Source organism: Silene latifolia, unplaced genomic scaffold (genome assembly GCF_048544455.1).
Source record: "Silene latifolia isolate original U9 population unplaced genomic scaffold, ASM4854445v1 chrun_scaffold_16, whole genome shotgun sequence".
NCBI classification, from domain to species: Eukaryota; Viridiplantae; Streptophyta; class Magnoliopsida; order Caryophyllales; family Caryophyllaceae; genus Silene; species Silene latifolia.
The window spans coordinates 1954247-1971547 of NW_027413123.1; the positions used below are offsets into that span (position 1 = coordinate 1954247).

Sequence of the window (17301 nt, forward strand, 5' to 3'; positions counted from 1 at the left end):
CTTTTATCTGATAACTTATATCTCATTTTCTCACTTTATTGCTCTTACTTTATTTCTCTTGATCTTTGATCCTTAGTAGTTTAGAAAATTAATTTAAAACCCCCCATTTGTGACTTAGATAGACGGACTTTCAGATAGATACCTTGCCTCCCTGTGGAGATCGACCCTACTTATCACTAGCTTCTGTTAGTTATATTTAGGTATTATTTTTGGTACATAACGACCGTATCAAATTTTGGCGCCGATTCCGGGGAGGCAATAGTCTGTTTATCTGTTGTTGTTTCGTTTATCTCTTTTGCTCTAAGGGAATTTTTGCTCCTTGAGACAGTTCTCACTTATTTCCTTCAGTGTTGTTTATGCCCAGGTATAACAGGTTAGAATTAGTTCCTGCTGATCCTGAGCCAGAGAGATCTTTTCGGCATAGACTAAGACTGCAAAGGAAGATTTAAAAGGAAGACTTGAGTACTTTTGAACCCGAGCTACAACCTTTTCTTTTTGCAGAAGACTCGTCTTGTGAAGAAGACAACTCTATTTCTGCTATCAAGCTAGTAAAGATGCCGAATATTGCGAGTCACTCAGAGCCCACAGCTGCCTCGATCCCTAAAGGTTTCAAGCTTGCGACCGAGGATGGTAATACTTTTGACATCCGGCCGTCCTATATTAACTTGGTCGAACGGAAGCTGTTTCGGGGTGTGGCGGGTGAAGATCCGCGTAAACATATGGAGGTCTTTACTGACTATTGCTCTACCATTCCCACCACTAAGGGAGTGACCCAGGATGATATTAAGGAAGTCCTGTTTCCTTTTTCTCTGACCAACACAGCCAGTGAATGGCTCACTAATCTTGATCGTACTACAGCCGATATCACCAACTGGGAGACTCTTGCCCTTGCCTTTTATAAAAGGTACTTTCCTCCACAACGTACTAATCAACTGAGGGGAAAAATTACAAGTTTCAAGCAGGCACCGGATGAGAATTTTTACGAAGCTTGGTGTCGTTTCAAGAAGTTGGTGCGGTCTCTTCCTCATCATGGTTTTGATCAGTGGTTTTTATGCAACCAGTTCTACAATGGGTTGTATGATGACCACCATGCTATATTGGACGCCTAATCTAATGGGCAATTTCAGAAGAACAACGATGATGACAAAGGATGGGGAATTATTGAGGAGATGGCTACCTATTGTGCTAAGTATGGGAACCCGAGAGATGGTATTCGCACAGTTCATTATGTTGATAATGTTGTAGTGGCTCAGATGGAAGCCATGAATGCCCGTTTTAATAAGTTAGAGTTACAAGCTGCTGGTGATCAACAAACGGTTCACTTGTTGACCAGACAGGAAGCCATTACTTGTCAGAGGTGTGGGAGTAATGACGGTCACACTGCTGTTGACTGTCTAACAGAGAAGGAGCAAGTCCTTGCCTTTCAGCCATATAGGAAAGGAGGGGGTTCCTATTACAATAATTAAAGTGGAGTCCATCCTAATTTGAGGTGGACTAGTCAGAATGTGCTTAATCCTACTCCTCCTCCGCAGCAGCAACAAGCTTATGTTCCTCCTCATTGATGCGATCCCGCTAAGTGTTCACAAATTAAGATGTGGTCGTTGGGTCACGGTCGAATCAAAACACAATTTATAGCTTCAGAAACAACTCTACAATTAGTAAAGAGGCAAGTAAAGGTCGGATCCCAAGGGACGGGAGTTGAAATGAGATTTCTATTGCAACTAGTGGTGTCTAAGGGGTGTCACAAATTGGGTTGATGTAGAAGGTCACTAAACTAAAATAGCAATGAAAATAAACAAGCAAGATGAATTAAAGGGGTGTAAACAATTGATTAAAGGCACTAGGGTGTCATGGGATCATAGGGGGATCATGGGATATGATCATACAAACATGTTCTCAAATTATAAGCAAGCAATTATTGTTGTGATGGATTGAGTTGGGTTATATCTTACAATCCTAGGAATGTTTGGGTCCCGGAGCCGAATCGATTAGATTGTACAACACCTACAAGTCGACTTAATCTTCCCTACTCAACAACGTGCATGGTCTAATGAGACTCGAGTTGGGTTATGTCTTACAAGTCTCATTGAAAAGATAGAAGATGATAGTAAATGCAAGGATTCATAGGCTTAGCATTTCATCAAATATAACATGTGCATGAGTTGAGATCAAAACAAGCAAGCAAATAAAACATGAAAGCATATTAATTTAAGCATGAATCATTCCCGATGTTGGTTTCCCCTAATCACCCATTAACCCTAGCTAAGAGACTACTCACTCATTATCATGTTGATCATGCTAGCAAGGTTGTCAATCATACCAACAATATGAAACATGATGAATAAATGAAAGTAATTAACAATAATTAAAAAGGGATTAAGAGATTATACCTACAAATGATTCCAATAATAAAGCAAAGATAAAAGAAGTACTTGAATGATTGAGAGGTTGTCAATCTCCCAATAATAACCCAAATAATCTTCAATTACCCAAAATAAAGGATGAAGAAAAGAGAGATTAAAGAACTAAAACTTGGATTAAAACTTGATTACAATATTAAAGAGAGATTTGATTGATATTAACTATACTAATTATTGATAAGAAGAACATGCTCCTCTAATTAGACTAATGGGGTATTTATAGTGGAAATTAGGGAGGATGCATTAGGGTTAACTAAGGGCTAAACTAGTAATTACACTTTTTAGATTGAGCAAGGAGGAGCCGGTATTTTCCGAGAGAAGGGCTTCTTTCTTCGTAGCTTGGAGAAGACAATCCGTCTTTGTCTTTGGAATCAAGGCGGAATAGGGTCGGGACGGGCGGATTCTGGCGTTGGAATCCGAGCGGATTCAGGGAAATCCGGTCGGATTGTGGAGGGGGAATCCGAGCGGATTAAGGCAAAGCCGCTCGGATTGTGCTGCTGCGGGACGGACGGATTGGTGACAATCCGCTCGGATTGTCAGTCAGCAACAAATCTTCTTCTTTTCTTCCCTTTTCTTCACAAATTTCTTGGGGATTTCCTTGGGGACTTAAGGATCCTTTCTCAACTTTGCTCTTCTACTATAATATGTACAAAGGCCTTCTAATTTTGTCTCTCCTTGATGCTTGGTCATTGAATTAGATCAATTTAGTCTCGTTTTGCCATGAAAATGCAAGATTCTTACTCCTTTCCTACCAAGGGATCAAAATCTCAAAGAATATGCAAAACAAAGAACTAAAGATAAGAAATGACCCAAATAGGCACTAAAAAGCATGGGAACAAGGCTAATTCGGGGGCTAAATATGCGCCAATTATGGTCACATCAAATATCCCCAAACCGAACCTTTGCTCGTCCCGAGTAAAGAGGTGACAAAGACTAGGACCAATACTAACCTATCCTAATAATATAGCCGATATGAGACAAATAGCGGGTCTCACTCTGCCCCTTCAACTCACAACAAGAAAACCATGAGGTAGGATGCCTTCTTGCAAGGCAAGGTGGGTCTTGCCAAAATGACGACACATCCAAACATTAAGCACACAAAAACACATAATGGATGCATCTACAAAAAGAATAGCCACTCCCTCATCAAGTGGCGGAGGCACTAAAGAGGAACAAATTTAAGAGCATGTAATCCTTCACAAATACTAGTTCAACAAATTACTAAGTCTAAGAGGATGGCACTAAATCACCTCCAAATGGTGTTAAACTAGACTACTTTCGTCCTCAATTTCCAAATGCTTTCGTCAAGAGCGATCGGATGGTGGTGGAATGATGATCCCTATGATGCTAGTAGCATATGACATGACAAGTCTCGAATTCTCTACAAAAGTAAAGGTCATGGATCGTCCCAAACTCGACCAAGTGGCTTGACAAAAGACTTTTTGGGAATGAAATGCTCAAATCTTTATTCACAACGGGTGGATATGACTAGTATTCAAAATTGTCCTCATTTCACTTTCACATTTCAAAAATTTAAGATGGGGTTTGTCCTTAGGGTTAGTGTCCTTTGCTTTCGCCAATCGCTTATTAGGCAACCGGTTAACCTCTAGACAATAGCTTTTCGGGGTGATAGTCACTGTCTCTGGGCGGCCGAATTCACAACCGTATGGGGCCCAATTCAATGGATCCCGCACCAAAGCACATCGAAGTGGTACGCCTCCATCAAAACAACTTAAATTTCTCAACAATTCATAACATTTGAGGTTTCCTTGGCATTACATTACTTCCACATGACAAAATTTATTTGAAATGAGCACTTCAAGCTTATTGATAGAAAATATTTTTGGGTTGCCTTACCACAAGGTCAAACAAGGTCACCTAGACAAGTTAACCAAGTCCACATCGCATCACGGGGTTGGGTAAGTGACTCACATGCAAACCCTTGACTAGGCCTTGGGTCATGGGTCAAAAGACACTAGTATGACACTATCTAGGGTGTTTTACAACCATTCTAGTAGGCAAAGTCTTAAGTTGAACAAGTATTTGTAATGGCTTAGTTGCTCTTGTCAAAGTTCCTAAATAGGCATTTTTCAAGACATTTCTAACATGCAACTACATGCCATGATGCAACTAATATAAACATCCTAATGCAAGTGATTCTATCAACTAATATGTCATATAAACTAAATGCAAGTCCTAAATTCACATTGTTATACCGCATAAATCAAAATAAAGCCACATAGTCATTAACATAAAGAGGAAAAAGGAGATTGGAAAGATCATACCATGCGGTCTTCAATATCCTCATGTCCCGGATGTGGCGTAGTCAATCAATGTGAACAAGGATAGAACCAACACAATATATACAAGACAATATATACAAGACTACAAAAGGAAATAAACATGTTTTTGGGTTTTCAATTTTCAAATTTTTATGATTTTTGAGATTTTTCAATTTTTTGTTTTGGGTTTTTGAATAAGAGTTAAATGTTAGAATTCCCATCCCCACACTAATATGGGCATTGTCCTCAATGGCCAAAATGATGGAAATTATGCAAAGATGATGCATGATTTCTTTACTAAATGCAATCTACACTAAGCTACACTACATGATGCATGGTTTTTGTTATGACGGAGAGGATAATTTAGATTACCTCCCGTTGTGTATGCATTAACTTCCCCAAACCGAGTAAGACACTATTGCTAATGTCCAAGGATGGGTGTAGTTCATGCACACACTATGCTATGCATGAAACTAATTTGTCATTTTGGATTTTGAAAATGGGAACAATAAAATGAGAACACCTCAATGGTACCGAGGTGTGAGTCCTCTAATGGGGCTAGGACTACTCCAACAATGATCAAAATTAGATAAAATACAAAGAGAGAAATAGACAAACCATGAGAGGGTAGGAGTCTCCAAGGCTTGCTAATCTTCCAACATGCTATCACCATCACTTCCCTCATGAGAAGTGGTCACGTTGCCACTTTCCTTGTCATTTGCTTCTTCACTTTCTTCCTCATCTTCCTCATCTTCATCTTCACCATCCTTTTCTTCTTTACTTGCTTCTTCCTCAATATTATCATCAACTTCTTCATCATTTCCAACAACCTCATTGTCACCCAAAACGACCCTAGATGCACCCGGAAATAAGACTTCTCTATCCGCCCAACTAGGCAAAGGACAAGATGGATCAAGTAGTCCTTGCCTAGCTAAATGTAGGAGGGGTGGATATTGAGCCAAGTAGGCATTTTTCCGATCTTCATAGGCTTGCTTGTGCATTGCTTGCATGAGAAGAGTCACATAGTCTTTCCCAACTTCAACTCCTTCCGGCTTGAACTCTTCATACTTAAAGGGGTAAGGTGGTATGACAATGGAAGAGGAGGGCATTTCAAGATCACCCTTTTGTTGTTGAATGATATACTCGGCCTCTTTGGAAAGGGGAAGTAGATAATTGGTCCGGTGGACGCTTAGACGGCAAATCTTCGAAGGCAAGGTGAACGATCTAGCTTCACTAGTGAGCCATCCATACTTAGTGTCAAGGGGGCTATGGGCAACCCACTTGAACTTGTGAATCATAGTATTCATATCAACAAGATGGCCACCCTCCTTTGCTTTGTACTTGCTATCCTTATTGAAGTTAGGATCAAAGTGCTTAGCTAGGAGTGTGACTAGGCCGCCATTGACAATAACGGTCGTGCCCTTCTTCCCACAATCAATGTTGAGCCATCTATCTACCAAGAGCCTCAAAGAATTGTAAGGCTTGGTGTGTACTGTTCCGATATTCAAAGCCGATTCAAGGAGAATAAAATCAAGTCTTGTGAAATGGTTGGTATCTTTCCTAGCAATTATGGTGTTACCCACGACCTTGTGCCATACTCTTATGCCCGGATGGTGGACCAAAAGAGCACGACTCGCATGAAAATCCTCAAATTTCTTCCCGGAGATTGCCTCCCAAAGAGGTTCGGGGTCATACTTTCCATAACTCTTAAAATAACTCGGTTCATCACTAAGACCCAAAATTTCACCCAATTCCCTGAAGGTAATGCGTCTACTAAGATTAGCTAGACGAAACTCGATATTCTCCCTATTATCAACTTTGGTGACTTTCAAAGAACTTAAAAATTCCAAGGTAAGGGAGGGGTATGTCAATTCCCTTGTTTCAAACAATTTCTTCAACCCCATGGCATTGAAAAAGGCTTTTGTTTGCTCAAGAACACCCAATTTTTCTAAGGTATCTTCACATATGAATTTGGTGGATTGAAATGACTTCATAGCAAACTTGACAAAGGTATTTTTATGGGTATCGGAAATAAAAGTTACCTCCGGATAGATCAATTACCGGAGTAAAAGGTGTTGTTGCTCCCATAGAAGGTTGTTGTTGTTGTTGCACTTCCAAGTTTGGTGTTGCTACCACCATAGCCAATGCTTTCTTTGTTTGAAGAGCCTTTTGCCTTTGTGAGAGTGCCTAAGCCTTTGGTGCCTTTGTTGCTCCCTTAGTCCTTGCCATTGATGAACTAACCAAGAAAAGAATGAAAAATCTTCAATTTATAGTATGCCCAAATCGATTTGAAGGTGAAAGGCTTTGCCTTTATGAAATCAAAAATCGACTCAAAGGTTGAAGATTTTGTGCTTGGTTTTGATTTTTGTTGAAGAAGGAGTGATTGATTTGTTGTTAGAAGGATGGTTTGATTTGTATTTGGTGAATGTTGTTGAGGGTTTTTGTTTTTGTGATGGAGAGGATGAGGGTTTTGATGTTGTGGGTAGTGTTTATGAATGAATGAATGAAGGTGGGAGGGGTTTTAAAGAGACCGAAATTTTCGAATCTGCAGGGGCAATCCGTGCGGATTCTGCCCAATCCGTGCGGATTCTGCTCTTTCTGGACATTGCAAAACTCGCCTAAAGACGGGCGGATTTGTGACAATCCGCTCGGATTTGCTCAACACGGGACGGGCGGATTTGCTTAAAGACGGACGGATTCCAGTCCAGAAAATTTTGCTTGTTTTCCTCAGCTGTAAAGACGGACGTCTTTCTTACAAGACGGACGGATTCTTCAAGACGGGCGGATTCTTCACAGGACGCCCGGATTCTATCACAGTCAAGAAATTTTCAAAATTCAGCTCAGTTCAGGACGGGCGTCTTTTCTGCAATACGCTCGGATTCTTCAAGACGGGCGGATTCTCAGGAATCCGCTCGGATTCTTCCCCTGTGTACACGGATTCAGTTCCATCTGTGCACAATGCATTTCCCATACCATTCTTCCATTATTTCTTCAAGTCTTGTGTTTGTCATTGTGGGGGCACTACTAAGGCATGGATAGCCTAGGCAATTGCCATCCCCACACTAATATAAAAACACTACACATCAATTGAAATTGTTAGTCCCTCCCTCACTTCTCTCAAACATGACAATTATTTTGATCAAAGTAAATAAAAATCCAAAGATGACAAAAATGCAATACAAGAATTGAAATGTAAGTTAGGGAGTTAGAAATATTTACAAGTGGTGGTTTAGGGAGGACTCCACCAAACTCTCATTCTTGATGAGATGTCAAGGGGGCATGTCCAAGGTGTTGTTGATGTTGCTCAACACCTTGAAGAAGTAATCAAAAGCTTGTTCATTATCATGGTAGAGGTTCTCAATAGACCGTGGCCCTTGTTGTTGGTCTTGATCGATGGCATTACCAATGTAGGGATTAAAAATCCCTTTAAATTCGTCGTCCCAAAGACCACAAACTTCATTGAGTTGATCATTGAAAATCTCTTGCTTAGATGGAGACAACTCTCCCAATTTCTTCTCTTGGCCAATGAGGCCATCCTCTTCTTCCTTGGTTGGTTTTGATGAGCTTTGCAAGCTCTCCTTGTCACAATTCACTTGCTCTTTGAATGGAGCATCTTCAATTTTCTTCTTCCATTGGAGTTCCGATTTCTTCCTTTCATCCTTTCGGCTATAATGATCAATCATGAAACATGGTTCATGCAAACGAGGAGCTCTCATAGTCTTGTCAAGATTAAAAGTTATGCTTTCATCTCCCACTTCTAGAGTGAGCTCACCATGTTTCACATCAATCACCGCACCGGCGGTGTGTAGGAAAGGTCTTCCTAGGATGATTGGAATGTTGGAATCCTCCTCCATATCAATAATGACAAAGTCCACCGGGATGAAAAACTTCCCAATTCGCACGGGGACATCTTCCCATATCCCTAACGGTGTCTTCGTCGATCTATCGGCCATTTGGAGTGTGATATTGGTGCATTTAAGCTCTCCCATCCCCAACCTTTTACTCACCGATTACGGCATGACACTCACACTAGCCCCTAGATCACATAAGGCTTTGTTGATCGTTGTGTCGCCAATGGTACACGGTATTGAGAAGCTTCCCGGATCCTTTAACTTTGGAGGTGAACTCCCTTGAAGTATTGCACTACTCACCTTAGTGAAGGCGATAGTCTCAAGCTTCCGGATCGACTTCTTCTTTGTGAGGATATCTTTCATGTATTTCGCATAGGCCGGCACGTGATTGATTAATTCCGTGAAAGGAATTGAGACTTCCAAATTCTTCACAATTTCCATGAATTTTCCAAGTTGATCATCAAATTTGGGCTTGGCTTAACGACTTGGAAAAGGGAGTCTAATCACAATGGGCTCCTTCTTCTTGGCCTTGTCTTCATTTCTCTTTGAACTTTCTTCTTTTGATGATTCTCCATCTTTGGAGTTTTGCACAATTTCTTCCTTTTCACTAGCTTCCACAACTTCATCCTCAACTTGCTTCTTCGGTGCTTCATACCTTGTACCACTTCTCAAGTGAATGGCACTAACCGTTTCATGTCTAGGGGGATTACTTTGAGGTGGTAATTGCCCCTTTTGTCTTTGTGAGCTTGAAGATGCTAGTTGAGTCAATTGTGTTTCCAACATCTTGGTGTGAGCTAGAATGTTGTTGATGGTGGTTTCCTTTGCTTGGCTATCTTTTTGCATTTGAGTGAAAAATTCTTGTTGATTCTTTTGCATTTGGAGGACCGCTTTTTGGACATCAAAACCTTGGTCATTTTGGTGATTGTATGGATTTTGATTTTGGTAACCTTGGTTTTGATTGTAAAAGGGTCTTTGATTTTGGTTTCTCATGGGTGGTGGAGTGTATGTTGTTTGAGGGTTTTGAACATTTTGGCTTTTGTATGAGAGATTTGGATGGAATTTGGTGTTTTCATTGTAAAAGTTGGAATAAGGGGTACCACTCTTGTATGCTTGGAAAGCATTCACTTGTTCATTTGTTCCCCTACATTCACCTTGGTCATGTCCCAAAGTTCCACAATTCTCACATATTCCACTTGGGATTGATGAGGATGCCGTCATGGCATTAACATGATGCTTTGATGATTTTGAGTTTTCCTCAAGTCTAGCCATAGCTTGTTCAAACTTCAAGTTGATTGTGTCAATGTGAGCACTAAGTTGAGCACCTAATTGAGTAACGGAGTCCACTTCATGCTTTCCTCCTCTAGTAGCCTTGCGAGGTCTACTATATTGTGAGTTATGGACCGCCATTTCCTCAATCTTGTTCCATGTTTGATTGTCATCAACTTCGGTGAACATTCCATTTGATCCCATATTGAGAATGTTCCTAGAATCTTCATATAAACCATTCCAAAATTGTTGTACCAAAAACCATTCGCTAAGTCCATGGTGAGGACATGAGCGACAAATTCCCTTGAACCGCTCTCAAGCTTCATACAAAGACTCTTCATCCCTTTGCTTAAAACCCGTAATTTGAGCTCTTAGCATGTTAGTCTTTTCCGGTGGGTAGAATTTTTTGTAGAAAGCTAGAGCCAACTTCTTCCAAGAATCTATTCCAAGGGTGGCCTTATCAAGGCCCTTCAACCAATGCTTCGCGGTGCCGATTAAGGAAAAAGGAAATAAGACCCATCTAATTTGGTCTTGAGTCACGCCCGTTTGAGAGATAGCATCACAATAGTCGCAAAAGGTTTCCATATGAGAATGAGGGTCCTCACTAGGCATCCCCCCAAATTGGCTCCTCTCAACTAATTGGATGAAGGCAGACTTGGCAATAAAATTTCCGGTTAGATGTTGCGGTGTAGGAGTACCATTTGGTAGATTCTCCTCGGTGGGTACGGAGTGTGACGAGAATTTAGGCATTGTAGGTGGATTTTGTGGGGTATTGTGTAATGGGTTTTCTTCTCCTTCTATTGCGAAAGGATTGACAAACTCACTAGTGGGTTGAACAACTTCACTAATACCTCTTAAATTACTCCTAACAAGTCTCCTATTGTTCGTCAAGGTTCTTTCGATTTCACGGTCAAAAGGTAACAAATCACCTTGTAACCTTCTAGACATGCAAAATATCAAACAACTCGAAAACAATTAGAACAAACCTTGAGGAGTTTTACTTCCTCAAGGCGAAGAAAGACACAACTAATAACAATAAAAAGAAATCTAAATCAAACAAACACCGTCCCCGGCAACGGCGCCATTTTTGATGCGATCCCGCTAAGTGTTCACAAATTAAGATGTGGTCGTTGGGTCACGGTCGAATCAAAACACAATTTATAGCTTCACAAACAACTCTACAATTAGTAAAGAGGCAAGTAAAGGTCGGATCCCAAGGGACAGAAGTTGAAATGAGATTTCTATTGCAACTAGTGGTGTCTAAGGGGTGTCACAAATTGGGTTGATGTAGAAGGTCACTAAACTAAAATAGCAATGAAAATAAACAAGCAAGATGAATTAAAGGGGTGTAAACAATTGATTAAAGGCACTAGGGTGTCATGGGATCATAGGGGGATCATGGGATATGATCATACAAACATGTTCTCAAATTATAAGCAAGCAATTATTGTTGTGATGGATTGAGTTGGGTTATATCTTACAATCCTAGGAAAGTTTGGGTCCCGGAGCCGAATCGATTAGATTGTACAACACCTACAAGTCGACTTAATCTTCCCTACTCAACAACGTGCATGGTCTAATGAGACTCGAGTTGGGTTATGTCTTACAAGTCTCATTGAAAAGATAGAAGATGATAGTAAATGCAAGGATTCATAGGCTTAGTATTTCATCAAATATAACATGTGCATGAGTTGAGATCAAAACAAGCAAGGAAATAAAACACGAAAGCATATTAATTTAAGCATGAATCATTCCCCATGTTGGTTTCCCCTAATCACCCATTAACCCTAGCTAAGAGACTACTCACTCATTATCATGTTGATCATGCTAGCAAGGTTGTCAATCATACCAACAATATGAAACATGATGAATAAATGAAAGTAATTAACAATAATTAAAAAGGGATTAAGAGATTATACCTACTAATGATTCCAATAATAAAGCAAAGATAAAAGAAGTACTTGAATGATTGAGAGGTTGTCAATCTCCCAATAATAACCCAAATAATCTTCAATTACCCAAAATAAAGGATGAACAAAAGAGAGATTAAAGAACTAAAACTTGGATTAAAACTTGATTACAATATTAAAGAGAGATTTGATTGATATTAACTATACTAATTATTGATAAGAAGAACATGCTCCTCTAATTAGACTAATGGGGTATTTATAGTGGAAATTAGGGAGGATGCATTAGGGTTAACTAAGGGCTAAACTAGTAATTACACTTTTTTGATTGAGTAAGGAGGAGCCGGTATTTTCCGAGAGAAGGGCTTCTTTCTTCGTAGCTTGGAGAAGACAATCCGTCTTTGTCTTTGGAATCCGGGGGAATAGGGTCGGGACGGGCGGATTCTCAAGGTTGGAATCCGAGCGGATTCAGGGGAATCCGGTCGGATTGTGGAGGGGGAATCCGAGCGGATTAAGGCAAAGCCGCTCGGATTATGCTGCTGCGGGACGGACGGATTGGTGACCATCCGCTCGGATTGTCAGTCAGCAACAAATCTTCTTCTTTTCTTCCCTTTTCTTCACAAATTCCTTGGGGATTTCCTTGAGGACTCAAGGATCCTTTCTCAACTTTGCTCTTCTACTATAATATGTACAAAGGCCTTCTAATCTTGTCTCTCCTTGATGCTTGGTCATTGAATTCGATCAATTTAGTCTCGTTTTGCCATGAAAATGCAAGATTCTTACTCCTTTCCTACCAAGGGATCAAAATCTCAAAGAATATGCAAAACAAAGAACTAAAGATAAGAAATGACCCAAATAGGCACTAAAAAGCATGGGCACAAGGCTAATTCGGGGGCTAAATATGCGCCAATTATGGTCACATCACTCATAAAGCTCAACAAGGCTTTCAAAAGCCTCCATCCTTTCCACCGCCGCATCAAGGAGCTTCATTTAGTGGAGTAAGTGAATTGGCTGAGTAGAAGTCGATGATCCAATCATTGACTAAGCAGATGCAGATGATTAACCAACAAAAAGAAGCATCAATTAAGTCACTCGAAACCCAAGTTGCTCAACTGGCCGCTAGCCAATCCACGAGAAAGCTGGGTCACTTACCGTCTCAATCTGAGAAGAATCCACATGAGACGATAAATCTGATTAATTTGCGTAGTGGTCTTTCATATGAAGGACCCAAAATGTCAGCTGTTGAGGACATAACAGACCCAAAAGGCGATGTTGCAGGCAGTGAACAGTCGTCCATTGACGAAACTATGCTTAATCCGAAAAAAATACTCGATCGATTGATTTCTGGAGGTTGATCGAGTAGAGTTGCTTAAGATAATGCTCGATCGAGTGGAATTATGGATCGATCGAGTACACTGGCACTACAACAAATTGTCACTTGCGCTACGAATTATGCCACGGGAATTTATAATTCGTGGCTAAATTCTGCTTAGCCACAGGAAAACCTTTCATTATTTTGGAAAAACATTTACGCCGCGGGATAACTTTTCCCGTGGCAAAAAGTCACTTGCGCCACGAATTATGTTATACCCGTGGCAAATAATCCTTTTAGCCACGAGCTATGTCACACCCGTGACGAAATTTTATTTAGCCACGAAATGTTCCATGGCAAATATTTTCTTAGCCACGAACTAACAAACACCCGTGGCAAGTATCTTTTCCGACTTAAATAAAGATATTTTCATGTTAAGGGAAACCTAAAAATTGCTTGCTTAAAAAAATACAAAATTTAAATGAAATTTAATCAAATATAAATAATATGAAAATACATTTAAATATAAAATTTTGGAAACACTTTGATTAATTTAATTAATATTGTTTTATTGTTTTATTTGCTTTAATAAGAAATTTTAAAATTTTATAAACTTATATGTAAGCAAAGAAAAGTTTATCGTCTAAATTTTTTGATTTTTTACAAATCACAATTATGTTTTGTAGTTTTTTCAAAACATTGATAATTTAAGAACTTTGTTTTAATATATAATTTTTTTTATTAAAGTCTTGAATTTCTTTTAATTTTTAAATTAAAACTTTATAATCTTGAATAACAATCTTAATTGATCGTATCACATTTAAAGACATATCATATCAAATTAAATAAATAAGTTATTTACCATCTATCTTAGGTAAATCTAAAATAAATATATTGTCAAACCGTTTCATTCAAAATTAGATTTACAACTTTATTTGTAAGATATTTATTGAAAAATTTGAATTTGATATAAAATTTAACTTGTTGAGAAAAAAAATTGGGAATTTTTTTTTGGAGTAAAAAAGAAACAATAACTAGATTACAAATTGATTAAATAAAATAAGTGCGCTAAGAAATGAAAGTAAAACAAAAATCTCCTATAAATCATTTAAGAAAAAAATATATTGGAAAAATTATCAATATAAAACATCAATATGGAGAAATTTTTTCATTGGAAATGAGCGCATCCTGGGGAAAATATAGAAATTATTGTTTGGGCCAAAAATCGCACAAGAGGGAAAAGCCCACTTAATAGATAAATGGGATTAATGAGTAGAAAGGGAGCCCACGGTTGGAATAAAACACGGAGAAGGGAAATGGGCCGGCATGCACGCGGGAGAAGACTGAAGCCCATCAAAGGAGGCGTCTGGAATTAGGAAAGGGGGAGTTAGGGAGATGTCAGGGAGATCAGGGTGATGCCAAGGAGATAAGAGAGATTTGAGGGAGACGACCAAACATGGAAAGAGTTATTATGGAAGTTATATTCCCTTTCCATAATCAAGGTAGGACATGCCTAGGGTTCTTACCTATAAATAGCCGAGGAAGCAATCAAAGAAGGGCATTCATTCACACATCCGGATTCTCATCAAGATATCAACTCATTCACATACACACTCATTCACATACACACGCAAGCAATCAAAGAAGGGCATTCATTCCCTTTAACAGTCTGCTGACCCGCGCCTAAACAGGCTAACCATTTTCCAATTTTCAAACCAGGACAGGCTAGTTTGCATCGCCTGACGCTCGCGCCTATATAAGCTGCCTGATGCGGACCCTGCTTCCTTCCGACACTTGTCTAGGACGATCCCGGCTTCGGTTAACCCGAATACAGGACGGATCAGATGACAAATCTGCCCCCTTTTACATCGTATTTACAAAAAGCCTTACTAAGACAAATGGATCACGTTATGCACCATAAACCTAACTCAGTAAATGGATGTTTAATTTCCGTCTTGCATGCTAATCAACATTAAATCCAACTTGACATCAAATACTTGATACTTGGATAAACAACTGACATAGAAAGCTCACATGTTAGGTTCAAACTTGTGGATGCGCATTCATGCATTTACCCGTTTTATCAACTTTTGCATTTAACCAACCAAGATCGATCAGTAGAGGTCGCTACCGCGGGCGGGATTGGATGTCCGATTAATGGGCTTCTCAATACGTACCTTCGCCTCTTACTCAGAAACTTTGGACAGTGGACGACTTTATCCAGGGCGTACGAGGGTCAGTTTAGAGATAGGATGCTAAAGAGGGACGATTCCTTATCTTTAGTACCTATGTCAAACACCGCTTTTTGCCTTGGTTGGCCTAGGTATAAAGTGGATTCGAACGGGTTCCAAGCATCCCACAATTGCTTGGTGGCGACTCCGAACATTTCTTGCATCGTTTCGAGATCCTTGCCGAGATGAAACCGACCGATCTAAAACGATCCGGTCAAAAGCATTTTTACGCCACCGAGCGTGGCTTTCAAAAGACCGCTGCGATGTCCCATAGATCGGCTGGGCATCGCAGATGGACCCATGTCCACACTTATTTCTACAATTCTTACTCTTTTTGATTTTACAACAGTAATAAATTTTTGGAAGCAATGTTAAACCATTATGAGAGTAATTCTGTAAATTAGTTGGAAGTTTATGCTAATGTTGTAACGGAGGCGTCCCGTTACCCAATAGTTAGTTGATTAGGGTGATAAGAACAAATAACAAATAAAGTGACACACAAATATACGTGGTTCACCATTAAATAACTGGCTACGTTCACCCTGAAGGAGAGCAAAATTCACTATTCTGGAGATAGTAGTACAATAGTATACCGGTATACACGCGCTCAATATGAGACAAAAGTATACCCTATTCTACAAACAGAATAGTTATCTCAAAGGAATAAAAGAGACTACCCAAATGAGATGAAGGACAAACGATCTTGAGGCCATCAAGATCCGAACAAATAGACTTCTTTGATCTCCAAAGACAGACGAACACCAATCTACTTGAGCCCGGAACAAACTGAATGAGGCTTCCTCCCGGAGGGAACCTCACAAATCGACTCTCATAAGATTGTGCTCACAAATACCATCTCCATCTCCTTAATTAACCTAGACTAATACAAGGGTCTTTATATATAAATTTATTCCACCCTAAATAAGAGATCTAAACTAATTAGGAAATAAAGACTCTTAGGAAATTAATATAGTACTACGTGTCTACGTATCATATTTCCTAGCCTAAGTATAACACCCAGGTAAAAACAATGACCATTAAACTAAGACAAAGTGAGAGGGACCCAAGCTTCTAAAACATGGCCAAAAAGCTACGTGTAAGTGAAGCACGTACGTATCAAACGCACCATAAACCCAAGCAACACAATATGCGACTTGCTTTTCATCGTTAGTCCGTCTTCGATAAAATTCAAGGCACAAATTCTTAATAGCTAAAGTTTTTGTTAGAGTAAATTAGATTTTACTCCCTTTTGAAAGCAAAATTTTTAAAATTACTCCCTTTTGAATTTTTTTTTCCTAAAACTACTCCCTTAAGTTGAATTTTTTTGCTAAAATTGCTCCAAATCCCACTTTAGGTAACTTATTTCGTCTATTTTTGAACTTATTCCGCTTGTGGCTTAGTCAATCTATACTTTGAACGATATAACTATGTAGACAAATGTAGGGGGGTTCAAAAACAGAGGAAATAAGTCAACTTAAATTGGAGTTTTGAAACAATTTTAGAAAAAAATACAATTTAAGGGAGTAATTTTAGCAAAAAATGCAATTTAAGGGAGTAATTTTAAAAAACAATTTCAAAAGCGAGTAATTTTATAAAAATTGGTTTCAAAAGGAGTAAAATCTAATTTACTCTTTTTGTTAATCAGTCTTGATGGGTAAATATTTGAGTAAATAATTATGGTGAAGTGACATTGTGGACCGAAATTTTGACACAATGAATTAAGTTGTGCGAGCAATTTCTGCCGTATTTCAGGGGCATGCATAATGCCACGAAAACAAGTACTAATGTCATTGGATTAGTGAGTGTATGGTATCATCCACTTGGAAATGCTTGGTATTTGTCGTGGCATAAGTGAAAATAACGGTGGCAATATCACTTCCCTATTTCTGCATTACATTAGAGCATCCGCAAAGGAGAGGCTCCCCATTTCTTCTCTTCTCTTTCCTTTTCTTATTCGTCCACCTCATTCTCCACTAACTTTTTCATTTACCCTCCCCATTTCATAATTACATTTATGCAATAATGGGATTCC

At 39.2% G+C, this 17301-nt stretch overlaps 1 non-coding gene across 1 annotated transcript; it reads left to right on the forward strand.

The window, feature by feature from the left end:
- The first annotated feature begins 10090 nt into the window (after positions 1-10090).
- On the forward strand, positions 10091-10197 carry LOC141637385 (small nucleolar RNA R71). The gene has a single exon (XR_012541769.1). It is a non-coding gene; the product is annotated as a small nucleolar RNA R71 (small nucleolar RNA).
- The last annotated feature ends 7104 nt before the right edge of the window (positions 10198-17301 follow it).